This window comes from Salvelinus alpinus, chromosome 9 (assembly GCF_045679555.1).
Source record: "Salvelinus alpinus chromosome 9, SLU_Salpinus.1, whole genome shotgun sequence".
Lineage (NCBI taxonomy): Eukaryota > Metazoa > Chordata > Actinopteri > Salmoniformes > Salmonidae > Salvelinus > Salvelinus alpinus.
The window spans coordinates 10,309,115-10,326,736 of NC_092094.1; the positions used below are offsets into that span (position 1 = coordinate 10,309,115).

The following is a 17,622-nucleotide window of genomic DNA, read 5'->3' on the forward strand; positions in this document are numbered from 1 at the left end:
TAGGCTATAGCTGTGGAAAGTGTGAATCTGCTGACAGAAGCGTATTCCAGGGAACCGCCCCAGAGAAGCGGTCTGATATTCATCATGCCATGAGCTACTAGGACATTATACAACACAGTGTACTTACATCAACACTCCCGGTTTAAATGCACACGCAAACTTTCCTTCGTAACATGGGTAAGCATTTTCCTTTCAAATGTAATACAGGGGATTGAAGAGGGATTAAGGAGTAAATTACTTGACTCTGCTTGCTGGATTGACAACCAAAAAAAGCTCCAGGACACAGCGTGCTCAAATCACACCCTGGCTGTGACTAACAAGGTCGTAACCTGGACTTCACATCCAAACAGCATTCTAATGGCAGTTAGTCAATTTCAAATCCAAACAGCATTCTAATGGCAGTTAGTCAATTTCAAATCCAAACAGCATTCTAATGGCAGTTAGTCAATTTCAAATCCAAACAGCATTCTAATGGCAGTTAGTCAATTTCAAATCCAAACAGCATTCTAATGGCAGTTAGTCAATTTCAAATCCAAACAGCATTCTAATGGCAGTTAGTCAATTTCAAATCCAAACAGCATTCTAATGGCAGTTAGTCAATTTCAAATCCAAACAGCATTCTAATGGCAGTTAGTCAATTTCAAATCCAAACAGCATTCTAATGGCAGTTAGTCAATTTCAAATCCAAACAGCATTCTAATGGCAGTTAGTCAATTTCAAATCCAAACAGCATTCTAATGGCAGTTAGTCAATTTCAAATCCAAACAGCATTCTAATGGCAGTTAGTCAATTTCAAATCCAAACAGCATTCTAATGGCAGTTAGTCAATTTCAAATCCAAACAGCATTCTAATGGCAGTTAGTCAAAAAAGGTAAGAACAAGCTCTTATCCAAACTCCTTTCAAATGTGTCTGTCTAAAACCATGACCTCATCCTTGTACTTTCCCAGAATGGACACCTTATAATAATTTCAAAACACCACTTCATGTCCTCTTATCGTTTATTATGGATACAAATGTCAGCACAATTTCCCAGCGCTACTTCCCTAAGGGAAACTGACTCACAGTGAGACTTCAGGGAGTGTGTTCTGTGTCCTTTCTCTTTTAGAGAAAACAAAGCGGGGCGGGGCTGCCGTTCTGTTGTTTTTTCAAGTTACTGAGTGGGGCTTTCAGTACAGGAACCCAGTAAGGTTCTGGGACTGGGCAGTGGGCCAGACAGGAGAAACCCATCCCTTCCCATCATCCTTCTAACCAGGATGTTATAATGTACTCCTCCAACCAGCTCCGCCTTGCTTCCTCCTACCAATGTCAACACTTCAACGGAGACGTCAGAGCGGCCTGCGCTACATGGCAACGACGCGCTCAACGCATTCTACAGACAGAAAGCAATCCCTGGCCTATCATTGTGACAGATCAGTCATAATAACATGGATTTTCACTCAGTAGATTTTCATTTCAATAGACAGCTTTAAAGGAGGTAGTCTGAAACCAGGTAAACCAGATTGTAAAGCCCATAAATGAAAATATTAGCCATCTACATATAGAATCCTTGCCATTATGAGATGCAAAAATATGCTAAATATCCACATAAATAATGGAGGAAAAGGTCAAAGTGCATTTCCTAGTACAAGATTTGATGTATGGGCCAGCCATGAGTCCTCGCCAGTACAGTAATGTATGGATAGTAATGTATGGATGAGAGTCCTCATCTAACTAGACAGCGTTGCTACAGTTAAGCTACACTTTACACTGAGAGAAGCAAAAGTTTGTAGTTAATTAGGCTGAACCTTTGTCACCCGCGCTACAGATCAGGGACTGTACAGACAGAGGGACCGTCTCTACAGATCAGGGACTGTACAGACAGAGGGACCGTCTCTACAGATCAGGGACTGTACAGACAGAGGGACCGACTCTATAGATCAGGGACTGTACAGACAGAGGGACCGACTCTATAGATCATGGACTGAACAGACAGGATAGAACTGACAGAATGAGTCTCGCCACTCAGGAAGAGACGTAGCTATATACATGCACAGCCAATGTAGGACAAAATCCAGGTGTGATCACCCGGAACTAACATGGGCTATGTGGATACGAGAGAGAATGAGAAAGCTAAGCAGAGTCGAAGTGAAACTTACACACAAAAAAGGCACAGACACACACACACACACACACACACACACACACACACACACACACACACACACACACACACACACACAGTCTCATACAAGAGAGAGAAAGAGAACGATAGTGAAACAAACACACACACACACACACAGCTAAAAACATGACAGTGTGTGTGTGTGTGTGTGTGTGTGTGTGTGTGTGTGTGTGTGTGTGTGTGTGTGTGTGTGTGTGTGTGTGTGTGTGTGTGTGTGTGTGTGTGTGTGTGTGTGTGTGTGTGTGTGTGCATACATGCGTGTGTGAGGTTACAACTGAATATGAGATCATTGTTTACTCTTTCTGGTCTTGAGTGGGTAATGTCTTCCGGCCAGTCTTTCTGTGGCTAAGCCTTAGCATCTGTGAGGGTAACGTCTTCCAGCCAGTCTCTCTGTGGCTAAGCCTTAGCATCTGTGAGGGTAACGTCTTCCAGCCAGTCTCTCTGTGGCTAAGCCTTAGCATCTGTGAGGGTAACGTCTTCCAGCCAGTCTCTCTGTGGCTAAGCCTTAGCATCTGTGAGGGTAACGTCTTCCAGCCAGTCTCTCTGTGGCTAAGCCTTAGCATCTGTGAGACGTTTGGCGTGAGGGAGTAGCTACATACTGCATTACACGACAGCACAGCATTCTATTGATGTCTATGAGTGTTTGGGGACCCTGGTGTCTACAGTACAGTGCATGACAGATGTTAGTGAAACCTCAGACGCCCAGTTTGTTAGCAACTGTCTTGTCAGCGCGTGCCAGAGAATAGGAGATTGATTCAACAGTCTTGTCAGCGCGTGCCAGAGAATAGGAGATTGATTCAACAGTCTTGTCAGCGCGTGCCAGAGAATAGGAGAATGATTCAACAGCCTTGTCAGCACGTGCCAGAGAATAGGAGATTGATTCAACAGTCTTGTCAGCGCGTGCCAGAGAATAGGAGATTGATTCAACTGTCTTGTCAGCGCATGCCAGAGAATAGGAGATTGATTCAACAGTCTTGTCAGCGCGTGCCAGAGAATAGGAGATTGATTCAACAGTCTTGTCAGCGCGTGCCAGAGAATAGGAGATTGATTCAACAGTCTTGTCAGCGCATGCCAGAGAATAGGAGATTGATTCAACAGTCTTGTCAGCGCGTGCCAGAGAATAGGAGATTGATTAAAGTCTGGATACACTATAAATGCCGAATCTTACTGAAAACATGAGTTACTTTTCCAATTACACCATCTAAATGCCATTGAACATCATTTAACATAGTTGTTGTAACAGTGAATTTCAGTTGCATTTATACTCTAGAATAAGTACCATGTACACAAAGACACACTAACCTGTTAGAAAACTCCCCCTGTGAGCCACATGAGGTCCAGGAGCCATCTCCATGTTGCCTGTGTTGCTGTGCTGTTTGGTTGAAAGGAGAGGAGTCCATCCACCCAGCAAGCCTATAGAAACATTATGTAGCTCTCTAAGCCCTCATGTCTGTCTCTAAACAAGCCCAAAGAGAGTGAAGAATAGATGCTCTGAAGGGTAGGTTCCAGAGAGACTGTACAGCTACTACCTCTCTTCCTCTCTGCCTTCCTCCCTCTCTTCTCTTCCTTCCTCTCGCTCTCTCTTCGCCTTCCTCTCGCTCTCTCTTCTCTGCCTTCCTCTCGCTCCCTTTCCTCTCTCTCCTCTCTGCCTTCCTCCCTCTCTCTCCTCCTCTTTACTCTAAGTGTGAGCCTGTGATCTGTTCATCCAGACCTGAAGCAGATTAAGTCATTCTTATGCTGAGAGTCAACAGGCTTTATGACACACTCTCGCTCTCCTTTTAAAACACACACACAAACTGTACTCTCACACACTTTTAGAATCACAACTGTACAAACACACTTTTAGAATCACTTCCCGTACACTTGAAAACCGAGTGCGACACACCCACAGTGCAGCTCCAGTATTCACCACATGGTAACATTGTTTGCTTTTTCTCCTTAGAGCCCCTTTTAAAATAATACTTAACACATTTAAAAAATAATATTGTTTTGATGAGAGACAAACTCATCATAAATGATAAATCCCTAAAATCAGGGACACTTGAGATCCAATTATCCACATGCGCACGCACTACAACCCCAGTGACATTCACTATGTCCAGACCACACAGAATGGGAAAGTCCCGCATAGACAAGAGGAAGTATTGGTATCCAGGTGGTGAAGGTTGGGCAGGTGAGTGGGAGAGACTAACAGGACAGGAATCCTGCTCCAACATTCCAATCAAGTGACAGGAAACAGAACTAATGGAAGCCCTGGCTGTCAAAGACCACACACACTCACTCACATACACAGAGACAGAGAGAGAGAGACACACACACACACACACACACACTTGCCCCTCCAGCTGCACATGCTCCCCGTCGTTCCCTGTGGTCAGAGTCAGCTGACCACATGCTGAGTCACTCCCGCTCTCCTTCCTCTCCTCCTTTCATCTTCCGTCTCTGCGGGGGCTGAGTCACAGCTACCCATAACCCCTCACCCAGATCAGCCTCCATCACCACCACTCATCCCCTCCACACACCACTAACAAGTGACAGAATCATCATGTTTCAGGGATGGTTTCTTGGATATAGATTTTTTTTTAAATAAAAATAATACTAGTCCATTGTGTGTGTGCACCTGCTGCTCCTCTACTCTCGCCTCTCCCTCCGTTTGTGCTCTGACCAGCTGACCAGCTGAGCTGCATGCTGCCACAGCATCGTGTGGAATGTCTGTTTGGACGTCTGCTGTCCCACAAACAGTCCCCACCCTAGCCTTTTACCAGAAATCCTGACCACCCCTCTATTTCTCTGTCTGTTTAAAATACAAACCAGCTGTATTATCTGGCACCTAGCAAGTGGAACTTTCTCTCTCTTTTCACACGAACGCTCACACAGTTTCACAGAAGCACATTACACAGGCATCTTCATTAATCTGTCAAAACCAATTACATATAAAATGCACATAATTACAATGAACATTCACTGTATAATCAACAGTGCAATCAGCTTCCATAATGTTTAACCTGCCACTGAGAGCCGAGACTCTGAGGCCACATAAACACTGGTGTTACATCAGACTTCCCGAGTGCGAAGTACTTTGCTTTATGTTTTTTCTGTGTTTTATGTTAAATGTCAGCTCAGCACACACGCTCTACATACAGTTGAAATCATGAAATCATACACCTTAGCCAAATACCTTTAAACTCAGTTTTTCACAATTCCTGACATTTAATCCAAGTACAAATTCCCTGTTTTAGGTCAGTTTGGATCACCACTTTATTGTAAGAATGTGAAATGTCAGAATAATAGTAGAGAGAATTATTTCTTTCAGCTTTTATTTCTTTCATCACATTCCCAGTGGGTCATAAGTTTACATACACTCAATTAATATTTAGTAGCATTGCCTTTAAATTGTTTAACTTGGGTCAAATGTTTTGGGTAGCTTTCCACAAGCTTCCCACAATAAGTTGGGTGAATTTTGGCCCATTCCTCCTGACAGGGCTGGTGTAACTGAGTCAGGTTTGTAGGCCTCCTTGCTCGCACATGCTTTTACAGTTCTGCCCACAAATGTTCTATAGGATTGAGGTCAGGGCTTTGTGACGGCCACTCCAATACCTTGACTTTGTTGTCCTTAAGCCATTTGCCACAACTTTGGAAGTATGCTTGGGGTCATTGTTCAATTGGAAGACCCATTTGCGACCACGCTTTAACTTTGTGACTGATGTCTTGAGATGTTGCTTCAATATATCCACATAATTATCCTGCCTCATGATGCCATATATTTTGTGAAGTGCAACAGTCCCTCCTGCAGTAAAGCACTCCCACAACATGATGCTGCCACCACCGTGCTTCACGGTTGGGATGGTGTTCTTTGGATTGCAAGCCTCCCCCTTTTTCCTCCAAACATAACGATGGTCATTATGGCCAAACAGTACTATTTTTGTTTCATCAGACCAGAGGACATTTCTCCAAAAAGCACGATCTTTGTCCTCATGTGCAGTTGCAAACCGTAGTCTGGCTTTTTTATGGCCGTTTTGGAGCAGTGGCTTCTTCCTTGCTGAGCGGCCTTTCAGGTTATGTCGATATAGGACTTGTTTTACTACGGATATAGATACTTTTGTACCCGTTTCCTCCAGCATCTTCACAAGGTCCTTTGCTGTTGTTCTGGGATTGATTTGCACTTTTCGCACCAAAGTACGTTCATCTCTAGGAGACAGAACGCGTCTCCTTCCTGAGCGGTATGGCGGCTGCATGGTCCCATGATGTTTATACTTGCGTACTATTGTTTGTACAGATGAACGTGGTACCTTCATGGGTTTGGAAATTGCTCCCAAGGATGAACCAGACTTGTGGAGGTCTACAATTGTTTTTCTGAGGTCTTGGCTGATTTCTTTTGATTTTCCCATGATGTCAAGCAAAGAGGCACTGAGTTTGAAGGTAGGCCTTGAAATACATCCACGGGTACCCCTCCAATTGACTCAAATTATGTCAATTAGCCTATCAGAAGCTTCTAAAGACATGACATCATTTTCAGTAATTTCCCAAGCTGTTTAAAGGCACAGTCAACTTAGTGTATGTAAACTTCTGACCCACTGGAATTGAGATACAGTGAATTATAAGTTAAATAATCTGTCTGTAAACAATTGTTGGGAAAATTATTTGTGTCATGCACAAAGTAGATGTCCTAACCGACTTGCCAAAACTATAGTTTAACAAGAAATTTGTGGAGTGGTCGAAAAACCGAGTTTTAATGACTCCAACATAAGTGTATGTAAACTTCAACTGTATGTAATTACATAATAACTATGTATTCATACTATAACTTCTCCATTCCATAGAATGTCCACTGCCCTCATATGTCTGATACATTTTTGTTATCTAGTTCTTCAATGATAGACAGAACAGAAAAGGTTAACTTGATTTTGTACAAGACCAAGAAAATCCAATTTATTACATGGAATCTGTACGGGCTCCATGACGGGGGGGAAAAAAGTATATGGTTCTTGAACATTTAGAGATTGTCAGCAGATGTGGTTCCCTGCAAGAGTTACACTTCCAAAAAGGAGAAATGTAATATTTAAAGAGGAGCTGGGTTGGAGAAGTCTATGCTTCCACCTACTGTGGTAACAACAGAGGTATAGGCATCCTGATAAATAAGAAGACACCCTTTCCCCTTATATCCCAGCACATGGACCAAGAAGGACATTTTCTACTTTTGAATTGTACCTTACATGGTGAAAAATACACATTGATTTCATTGTAAACTCAGCAAAAAAAGAAATGTCAACTGCGTTTATTTTCAGCGAACTTAACATGTGTAAATATTTGTATGAACACAAGATTCAACAACTGAGACAAACTGAACAAGTTCCACAGACATGTGACTAATATAAATGAAATAATGTGTCCCTGAACAAAAAGGGGGGGGGGGGGGGGTCAAAATCAAAAGTAACAGTCAGTATCTGGTGTGGCCACAAACTGCTTTAAGTACTGCAGTGCATCTCATACATGGACTGCACCAGATTTGCCGGTTCTTGCTGTGCGATGTTACCCCACTCTTCCACCGAGGCACATGCAAGTTCCCGGACATTTCTCGGGGGGAATGGCCTTAACCCTCACCCTCCGATCCAACAGGTCCCAGACATGCTCAATGGGATTGAGATCTGGGCTCTTCGCTGGCCATGGCAGAACACTGACATTCCTGTCTTGCAGGAAATCACGCACAGCACGAACAGTATGGCTGGTGGCATTGTCATGCTGGAGGGTCATGTCAGGATGAGCCTGCAGTAAGGGTACCACATGTAGGAGGAGGATGTCTTCCCTGTAACGCACAGCATTGAGATTGCCTGCAATGACAACAAGCTCAGTCCGATGATGCTGTGACATACCGCCCCAGACCCTCCACCTCCAAATCGATCCCGCTCCAGAGTACAGGCCTTGGTGTAACGCTTATTCCTTCGACGATAAACGCGAATCCGACTATCACCCCTGGTGAGACAAAACCGTGACTCGTCAGTGAAGAGCACTTTTTGCCAGTCCTGTCTGGTCCAGCAACGGTGGGTTTGTGCCCATAGGTGACGTTGTTGCCGGTGATGTCTGGTGAGGACCTGCCTTACAACAGGCCTACAAGCCCTCAGTCCAGCCTCTCTCAGCCTATTGCGGACAGTCTGAGCACTGATGGAGGGATTGTGCATTCCTGGTGTAACTTGGGCAGTTGTTGTTGCCTTCCTGTACCTGTCCCGCAGGTGTGATGTTTGGATGTACCGATCCTGTGCAGGTGTTGTTACACGTGGTCTGCCACTGCGAGGACGATCAGCTGTTGGTCCTGTCTTCCTGTAGCGCCGTCTTTGGCGTCTCACAGTACGGACATTGCAATTTATTGCCCTGGCCACATCTGCAGTACTCATGCCTCCTTGCAGCATGCTTAAGGCACGTTCACACAGATGAGCAGGGACCTTGGGCATCTTTCATTTGGTGTTTTTCAGAGTCAGTAGAAAGACCTCTTTAGTGTCCTAAGTTTTCATAACTGTGACCTTAATTGCCTACCGTCTGTAAGCTGTTCGTGTCTTAACGACCGTTCCACAGGTGCATGCTCATTAATTGTTTATGGTTCATTGAACAAGCATGGGAAACAGTGTTTAACCCCTTTACAATGAAAATCTGTGAAGTTATTTGGATTTTTACGAATTATCTTTGAAAGAAAAGGTCTTGAAAAAGGGATGTTTCTTTTTTTGCTGAGTTTATATCCTACCAGGGGCAAATCGGTGTGTTTTCCAGGGGCAGATCTGGTGTGTTTTCCAGGGGCAGATCTGGTGTGTTTTCCAGGGGCAGATCTTGTGTGTTTTTAGATAGAATCCAAACTATATTAGATCAAATCCAGACAGAAACTATTATTTTCTCATGCAAACTAAATCATACATTCGATAAGAAGTAGCAACAAAAAAAAGGCAAATTCAAGTAAACTCCAAAGAGGCTGAAAAATGTCTACAAATAATTTACAGGATACCTGAAGTTTACTATTCCCAACTACAAAAGACTACTATTTTTTTCTTAACGTAAGAAAAGCTATTTAAGTATTGACATTTTTTTCTTCTCAAAAAAATGCTCTCAACAATTTACTTGGTTAAAAAAATCCATGACAGTGATATTGGATCATTCTCCACTTTCATGCTAAATTACAACAGAAAATACACTTAGCGACAGAATATGAACAGAGCGCATCTTCAATGAAATGTATTAAATACGTAAATGAAATAATGAAAACCTTTACCATTACAAATGTACACATTGAGGACAGAGAAAAGCCGACCCCCAATATAATTTAGGATGCTTTTAAGGCGTACATTAGGGGAATGATAATCTCATACTAGGCAAAAGTAAAATCTGAGTTAGAAATTAAAATTAAATAAAAAAGACCATCTAAAATCTTTACAAGGTAAGAAGATTTAGATTCTGAACTTAAGCAGGAATATTATCTTTTACGTTTGAAGAGAGCCAACAACTACAGGTTGAACTCAAATAAAGCATACTGTTTAATGGCAAATACACCTGGTAAACATCTCGCAGCTCTCACAAAACAAATAATCCCCAAACCAGTTATAATTTGAAAACATACAAATGTGTTAATTAGAAACAATAACGCAATTAAGGACTATTTTAAAAGCTTCTATGAAAATCGATATAAATCCGAATTTAACAACCTACAACCTTCTTAGACTCAACAACCCTGAAACAATTATCAGCAGACAAAAAATGTAAAAACAGAGATCACCCAAATATAAATATTAGACACGGGTAACATTTTGGTACAAAGCAGCGCCCTTATTTACACAAATGTCATTCAATTCCACACTTCCTAGTTCAAATCAAATTGTATTTGTCACATGCGCCGAATACAAGAGTAAAATACTTACTTACAAGCCCTTAACCAACAATGCAGTTTCAAGAAAATACATAAAAAATAAAAGTAACAAATAATTAAAGAGCAGCAGTAAAAGAACACTAGCGAGGCTATATACAGGTGGTACCGGTTAGTCGAGGTAATTGCGGTAATATGCACATGAAGGTAGAGTTATTGAAGTGATTATGCATAGATAATAACAACAGAGAGTAGCAGCAGTGTAGAAAGAGGGGGGGGGGTAATGCAAATAGTCTGGGTAGCCATTAGATTAGACGTTCAGCAGTCTTATGGCTTGGGGGTAGAAGCTGTTTAGAAGCCTCTTGGACCTAGACTTGGTGATCCGGCACCGCTTGCCGTGCGGTAGCAGGGAGAACAATCTATGACTAGGGTGGCTGGAGTCTGACATTTTTTAGGACTTTCCTCTGACACCGCCTGGTATAGAGTTCCTGGATGGCAGGAAGCTGGGCCTTACATTCCATGTATCAAACAGTTATTTCAGTGATATTAAAAACAGGAAATTCTGGAGAGTCCCCTGCTGATTACAGGCCCATACCTTTAATAAAATGTGACAAAATAATAAAGGTCATAATCCATAGAATGGTGTTTCAGTTTAATACAATACGCTAAAAAACAAGATATACAGTGCATTCGGAAAGTATTCAGACCCCTTGACTTTTTCCACATTTTGTTACATTACAGCCTTATTCTAAAATGGATTAAATTGTTTTTTTTACCTCTTCAATCTACAAACAATACACCATAATGACAAAGCAATAACCGTATAAAAAATTTAAAAAAATCTGCAAATGTAAAAACAGAAATATCACATGTACATAAGTATTCATACTTTTACTCAGTACTTTGTGGAAGCACCTTTGGCAGCGATTACAGCCTCGAGTCTTCTTGGGTATGATGCTACAAGCTTGGCACACCTGTATTTGGAGAGTTTCTCCCATTCTTCTCTGCAGATCCTCTCAAGCTTGGTCAGGTTGGATGGGGAGCGTCGCTGCACAGCTATTTTCAGGTCTCTACAGAAATATTAGATCGGATTCAAGTCTGGGCTCTGGTTGGGCCACTCAAGGACATTCAGAGACTTGTCCCAAAGCCACTCCTGCATTGTCTTGGCCGTGTGTTTAGAGTCATTGTCCTGCCTTCTAGGCAGAGTTGCAAAGAAAAAGCCATATCTCAGACTGGCCAATAAAAAGAAAAGATTAAGATGGGGATAAAGAGCAGACACTTGACAGAGGAACTCTTTGCAACTCTGCCTAGAAGGCCAGCATCCCAGAGTCGCCTCTTTACTGTTGACGTTGAGACTAGAGGTCGACCGATTAATTGGAATGGCCGATTAATTAGGGCTGATTTCAAGTTTTCATAACAATCGGAAATCGGTAATTTTGGACGCTGATTTTTTTGATTTTTTTACACCTTTATTTAACAAGGCAAGTCAGTTAAGAACACATTCTTATTTTCAATGACGGCCTAGGAACGGTGGGTTAACTGCCTTGTTCAGGGGCAGAACGACAGATTTTTACTTGTCAGCTCAGGGATTCAATCTTGCAACCTTACGGTTTACTAGTCCAACGCTCTAACCACCTGCCTCACGAGGAGCCCGCTTGTTACGCGAATGCAGTAAGAAGCCAAGGTAAGTTGCTAGCTAGCATTAAACTTATCTTATAAAAAACAATTAATCAATCAATCATAATCACTAGTTATAACTACACATGGTTGATGATATTATTAGTTTATCTAGCGTGTCCTGCGTTGCATATAATTGATGCAGTGCGCATTCGCGAAAAATGACTGTCGTTGCTCCAACGTGTACCTAACCATAAACATCAATCCCTTTCTTAAAATCAATACACAGAAGTATATATTTTTAAACCTGCATATTTAGCTAAAGGAAATCCAGGTTAGCAGGCAATATTAACCAGGTGAAATTGTGTCACTTCTCCTGCGTTCATTGCACGCAGAGTCAGGGTATATGCAACAGTTTGGGCCGCCTGGCAAACTAATTTGCCAGAATTGTACGTAATTATGACATAACATTGAAGGTTGTGCAATGTAACAGGAATATTTAGACTTATGGATGCCACCCGTTAGATAAAATACGGAACGGTTCCGTATTTCACTGAAAGAATAAACGTTTTGTTTTCGAGATGATAGTTTCCAGATTCTACCATATTAATGACCTAAGGGTCGTATTTCTGTGTGTTATTATGTTATAATTAAGTCTGTCTATGATTTGACAGGCTCGTAAGCATTCATTCAAACAGCACTTTCGTGCGTTTTGCCAGCAGCTCTTCGCAATGCTTCAAGCATTGCGCTGTTTATGACTTCAAGCCTATCAACTCCTGAGATTAGGCTGGTGTAACCGATGTGAAATGGCTAGCTAGTTAGCGGAGTGCGCGCTAATAGCGTTTCAAACGTCACTCGCTCTGAGATTTGGAGTAGTCGTTCCCCTTGCTCTGCATGGGTAACGCTGCTTCGAGGGTGGCTGTTGTCGATGTGTTCCTGGTTCGAGCCCAGGTAGCGGCGAGGAGAGGGATGGAAGCTATACTGTTACACTGGCAATACTAAAGTGCCTATAAGAACATCCAATAGTCAAGCTATATGAAATACAAATCGTATAGAGAGAAATAGTCCTATAATTCCTATAATAACTACAACCTAAAACTTCTTACCTGGGAATATTGAAGACTCATGTTAAAAGGAACCACCAGCTTTCATATATTCTCATGTTCTGAGCAAGGAACTTAAACTTTAGCTTTCTTACATGGCACATATTGCACTTTTACTTTCTTCTCCAACACTTTGTTTTTGCATTATTTAAACCGAATTGAACATGTTTCATTATTTATTTGAGGCTAACTTGATTTTATTGATGTATTATATTATATTAAGTTAAAATAAGTGTTCATTCAGTATTGTTGTAATTGTCATTATTACAAATTAATAAATAAAAATTGGCTGATTAATCGGTAATCGGCCTTTTTGGTCCTCCAGTAACCGGTATCGGTATCAGCTTTGAAAAATCATAATCGGTCGACCTTTAGTTGAGACTAGTGTTTTGCGGGTACTATTTAATGAAGCTGCCAGTTGAGGACTTGTGAGATGTATGTTTCTCAAACTAGACACTAACGTACTTGTTCTCTTGCTCAGTTGTGCACCGGGGCCTCCCACTCCTCTTTCTATTCTGGTTAGACAGTTTGCGCTGTTCTGTGAAGGGAGTAGTACACAGCGTTGTACGAGATCTTCCGTTTCTTGGAAATTTCTCGCATGGAATAGCCTTCATTTCTCAGAACAAGAATAGACTGACAAGTTTCAGAAGACAGTTCTTTGTTTCTGGAAATTTTGAGCCTGTAATTGAACCCACAAATGATGATGCTCCAGATACTCAACTAGTCTAAGGCCAGTTTATTTGCTTCTTTATTTAGAACAACAATTTTCAGCTATGCTAACATAATTGCAAAAGGGTTTTCTAATGATCAATTACCCTTTTAAAATGATAAACTTCGATTAGCTAACACAACGTGCCATTGGAACACGGGAGTGATGGTTGCTGATAATGGGCCTCTGTATGCATATGTAGATATTCCATAAAAAAATCTGCCGTTTGGACCTACAATAGTCATTTACAACATTAACAATGTCTACACTGTATTTCGGATCAATTTGATGTTATTTTAATTGACAAAAAAAAAAGCTTTTCTTTCAAAAACAAGGACGTTTCTAAGTGACCCAAAACTTTTGAACGGTAGTGTATATATATAAAATAAATACTACCCCTGATTGGTCTCCAGACTGCAAACAGACACATCCTTGGTAACAATCACTATGGCATGCCCTGCCACCTGAGTCTATGAAATGAGGCCGTTCTGTCCTTGAGCTGTTCTTGTCTATTGATGTTCTGTATTATGTCATGTTTCATGTTTTGTGTGGACCCCAGGAAGAGTAGCTACTGCTTTTGCAACAGCTAATGGGGATCCTAATAAAATACCAACAATACCAAATATAATAGCCAATTGTATCCCTTATAAAACACAGCTATACAGCTGGAGCTGCTATACATTTACATAGGGTATTGGGATACTGAAACAAGGCTGTAGGAACACATTCGCTAGAACGTTTTTACCAAAATCTTAAATCTGAAGACATAACATTGCCCAGATTATGTTGCTATGGACACTGATGTAATTGTACGAGTCAGTACAACATTTAGCTATTGCATACATCTTACAACATGCATCTCAAATGTGTGAATTCCTGTACCTCTGAGTGAGCAATCAGGTCAACAGGGGGGGGGGGGGATTTACAATCTCTAGTATACTAGTATACAAAGAGAAGGTACTGTACTACTCGCTCATGCACACACACACACACACACACACACACACACACACACACACACACACACACACACACACACACACACACAGAGAGAATATGGGTGTGCACTAACACAGTTACGTCAAACTCACACCAGTCAGAATCATGATGTACAAACAGAACAAGCCACAGAAAACCACCATGTTATTCTGACCACAGCATCCTCTCTGGATAATGGAGTAGGGAGCAGACAGACGCCAAGTCTGGTTTTGGAGACGCAGACCACAGTTTGGTTTAGTGTTTTGTTTTCCCAGTCTGCTATTAGGTGGGTTAGCCCATAAGCAGCTGTGGGAGTGTTTGAGGCAGAAGACAAAAAAAACTAAAACACACACGCACACTTTCTCTATTAAGACAAACAGAACTATTACTGTGGTCAATACAGTTCCCCCTTGAAATATTCTGGCATTGGATCCCTAACAATGAACTACCACATGCTCTTCTTGTCAGAGATGCACTGACTGGTCCTGCAGAGTGACGACTTCACACCTCAGCAACTGAACTCGTTGCCAAGAGATGCTAAAAGTGAAAGGACTGAAAATGTGTTCTAAAATGTGTCGTGTGTTAGCCACTTCCTCTTCCTCCTGCTCTCACTACCCCTACTAGGCTACGGTACAACTCACTTGGACCACCCACCTTCTCTGTCTAATTCCTGTCATCTCACACACACACTTGTAAACACAAATGGCACCAGTGTGATGGCCCCCAACACAACACCCAGTTATAATATATTCTGCAATGGTTAATGGGTTTGGATGTGATTCTTTTCCCCCCGTATCTGCTTCATGTACTATACTGGGACATTGACTACCAGTCCCACTCAAACACACAAGCCTAAAAAACACATAAATATGCACTGTCAGACACTCTCCCATAAGCATAATGGCGAGACAGAGACATGCCCTGATGTCTGGCGCACAGGAGAACTGCCAAGACTCTCACTCTGTAGGAGGCATGGCAAAGCATCAGTCAATGGATGCAAAATATAACCGGTGAGTTCACAGCTTTTTAAAGGCAGCAGATGAGGTGAGCTAGAGTTGACTGAGGAACGAGTCAAACTGACTCAGTCTTTTAGTTGTTGTAACCAGGCCAATGCAGTACAGCTCGGCTCACTAGGTTTGAAAAAGGTCTAAGAAAGAGGGCCCTCTCCTGGTGACAGAGCATGGTGCAGCCAAGTACCACAGCACATTTGTTTTAAATCGGTAAAAACGGGGTGGACATTGAATACATCTATATACCAGCCCTTAAAGGCCACTGATGGCCAGATATGATCTTAGCAAGCTGCTATACATTTACCACACGTCAGGTTCACCTGAAGGAACAATTATCATACAGCCTATAGAAGCCAATACTTTGGGATCTCCTAGAATCATGGCAGTCTCCTGCAGATCTCGAGTAGAAAACAGTGTTTGAGGATTATATATTTATCAGGTCATCCACTGAGGAGTTACGTGCATTAAATAGCAGAGGGATTCACAAGTTATTTACGCTTTAATTACGGTTTCACTTTCTTGTATTGATAGATAAAAAGACATTCACCTCCTGGTTATTCCGAATACTTCAGCACTGGATTTGTATCTGCGCAACATGATGCGGAATGCGGACGTTGGGCAATGCCCCAAGTGTCAGACACATGTGGCGGCTGACGAAAACATCCTCCCTTTGGCAACAAAAACATTGCGCAGCATCAATTCCTCAAGTCACACTAGTCTACAAAAACATTGGGCAGCATCAATTCCTCTAGTCACACTTGTCTATAAAAACATTTCTATAGACTATTTAATAAAACAAACAAATTAACGTCGTTGGCCACCGTTATTGTAGCTACAATTAAATATATTAGCCTAGCATACTTAGAATCGGCATAATAAAACACAACACTTCAGCATCAAATAAACCAACTGGGATACAGTAAATAATTGGACTTACATCATTGAAATAAAGATAAAATAAAATGTCAAACTTGCATGTACAAGCAAATGGCGAAGCTTCCGTGCAGGTGTCCGTCTCCCCGCCATGCAGACGAAGCGCGAGTCGCGGATGGTGTGGTCGTTCCGAGTGGAATGGATGGAGGTGGGACGTTCCGTGCGCTCGCTTTGACCGATGTTTTTGTGGTCCGTTGCGCACTTTGCTTTTCCCTATCTATTCTGTCATCGTACCCATGCCATAATGTGCGTCTTCTCTCTTTGGAAATGTAAGGGAACTCCGAAGTGGTAGATTAGAAATCCGACATGCAACAGATAGGTAGACCTACAGTTGAGTATGTACCCGGGTCGCCCGATCTCCGCATGCTGCAGTATGCGGAAAAAGGTGCGCAATCTAATGGCCAAAACACGAGCGCAGTAGACTATACGCAGTGACAGGTATCGGAAGACGATACATTTCCACACAAGTAGGCTACACTGGATGTGATTAAGTTAAAACAACAACCCTTTAAAGAGTGACATTTTGGGTCAATTGTTTACTTGTTATCCTCTCCCGAGTGGCGCAGCGGTCTAAGGCACTGCATCTTCAGTGCAAGAGGCGTCAATACAGTCCCTGGTTCGAATCCAGGCTATATCACATCCGGCCGTGATTGGGAGTACCATAGGGTAGCGCACAATTGGCCCAGCGTCGTCTGCGTTTGGTCAAGGAAGGCCATCATTGTAAATAAGAATTTGTTCTTAACTGACTCGCCTAGTTAAATAAAGGTTGAATTAAAAATAAATAGAAATTGTGTAATTCTAACCATGTCCACAGGAGGGCAGTGCCACTCAAACAAAGCAACATTTTTATTTCCAATAAACATTCTTATAGCTGAACCAATATAAATTCCAATCTGAAGGCTGATGGGTGTTTCACAACAATTTATTGAGATCAGAACAACTCCCGTTTACACCCTCCGTGAACAAAGTGACAAATTTGTCTTGGTCTGTGGCGACCAAGTGTGAGGTCTGGCCCAAATTACACACTATGCACTACTTTTGCACTAGTTTTAGCCAGACCTCACACTTGGTCGTAGTGCACTTCATAGGGAATAGGATGTCATTTGGGACACACATTCAGTTCCCACCCCCATATGTGTTTGTATTTTATAACAATAAAGATGAAAATTACATTATTTGTTTTGCATAGGCAACATTTGTGTTTTGATAGAACATTAAGGCATAGGTGCATATTAACTCAACAAACAAACAATGCACAATATCTTTCACA

At 41.9% G+C, this 17,622-nt stretch overlaps 1 long non-coding RNA gene across 1 annotated transcript; it reads right to left on the reverse strand.

Moving 5' to 3' along the window:
- Positions 1-10,635: 10,635 nt before the first annotated feature.
- On the reverse strand, positions 10,636-16,475 carry LOC139584282 (uncharacterized). Its single transcript, XR_011676746.1, has 3 exons — positions 16,357-16,475; positions 15,967-16,087; positions 10,636-11,072 (listed from the first exon to the last, which is right to left on the reverse strand). It is a non-coding gene; the product is annotated as an uncharacterized lncRNA (long non-coding RNA).
- Positions 16,476-17,622: the final 1,147 nt, after the last annotated feature.